The sequence below is a fragment of the Cyprinus carpio genome, unplaced genomic scaffold (genome assembly GCF_018340385.1).
Source record: "Cyprinus carpio isolate SPL01 unplaced genomic scaffold, ASM1834038v1 S000004021, whole genome shotgun sequence".
Taxonomy (NCBI): domain Eukaryota; kingdom Metazoa; phylum Chordata; class Actinopteri; order Cypriniformes; family Cyprinidae; genus Cyprinus; species Cyprinus carpio.
The window spans coordinates 3103-4244 of record NW_024876707.1 but is presented as its reverse complement, the minus strand read 5'-3'; the positions used below and the strand labels follow the sequence as shown (position 1 = coordinate 4244).

At 42.1% G+C, this 1142-nt stretch overlaps 1 pseudogene; it reads left to right on the top strand.

Moving 5' to 3' along the window:
• Window positions 1-155: 155 nt before the first annotated feature.
• On the top strand, window positions 156-708 carry LOC122143405 (annotated as a pseudogene).
• Window positions 709-1142: the final 434 nt, after the last annotated feature.

Sequence of the window (1142 nt, the reverse complement as noted above, 5' to 3'; positions counted from 1 at the left end):
GACGAAATAGTATTTTCTTTCTAAATGTACTCCAATAATCTTTTATTTACTCGTATACAATGTAAGTTACTACTGAGTTCGATATGATGTAAGCTGTGCTTTATATCGACTCTGATCTGTATGCCTGTTTCTGGATGTGGGTTCTTTCAGCTTAGTGCGCCCATGAGCTGAACAGGTACGTGTCCCTCGCCCCACTCCCCAAACAGAACGCAGGGCTGCTGGCGGGCAGGGTGTGCCAGGTGTCTGGATGGGGCTCCATCAGCCACAGCGGAGGTTTGACGCCCCTCACCCTGCGTACAGTCAAACTCCCCATTGTCTCCACCTCCAAGTGCAACAGCAGTAACTCCTTTAGTGGAAACATCACAACAACATGATCTGCGCTGGGTCCAGCACAGGAGGAAAAGATGCGTGTAAGGTAAAGTGGAAAAACACTAGTGGTAATGGCCAGCTGACATTCTCTGTTACCCATGATTCAAATGCTCTGTAAGGATGTTGGCGTTCTGCTGTTCCAGGGAGACTCCGGAGGGCCGCTGGTGTGTGATGGACGTGTTTATGGCCTGGTCTCTTGGGGAAATGGCTGTGGAGATTCTAGGTTTCCAGGGGTTTATACGGCTGTGTCCAGGTTCCGCAGGTGGATTGACCAGACAATATACAACCCATATTCACAATGCCTTAAGTCAGCCGGTCTTTTCAGCAGGGAAGACTAAACTTCTGTGTGTGCTTTCTCCAATACTTGCATTCATATTCAATATTTGTACCACATCTTAAATTATTATGTGGTTCATCTGTGGTTGAAATGACAGTGATAGAATATTATATTTGACACATTTTCCTAATAAAATAATTATGCACACTAAACACTTTTGTATAACTACAGAATTACAGCTGAAATTATACACTATAGAAAACTCAATTCATGAATAGTAATTGTCTTAATTTTTCTTTTTTCTTTTTTTTGGTTTGTTGTTAATTTTGGTCTTAATTAAAAAAACAAATAATATAAATCATTTACTCACAATACTGTATAAACTATATTGTTAATTTTTTCACTGCTTGCTTATATCATCATAGTTTAAAACATGATTGTGACGAGTGGGGTGGGGCCGAGAGCCGTGGGAACGGAGCGAGGCCGGTGGAGTCAC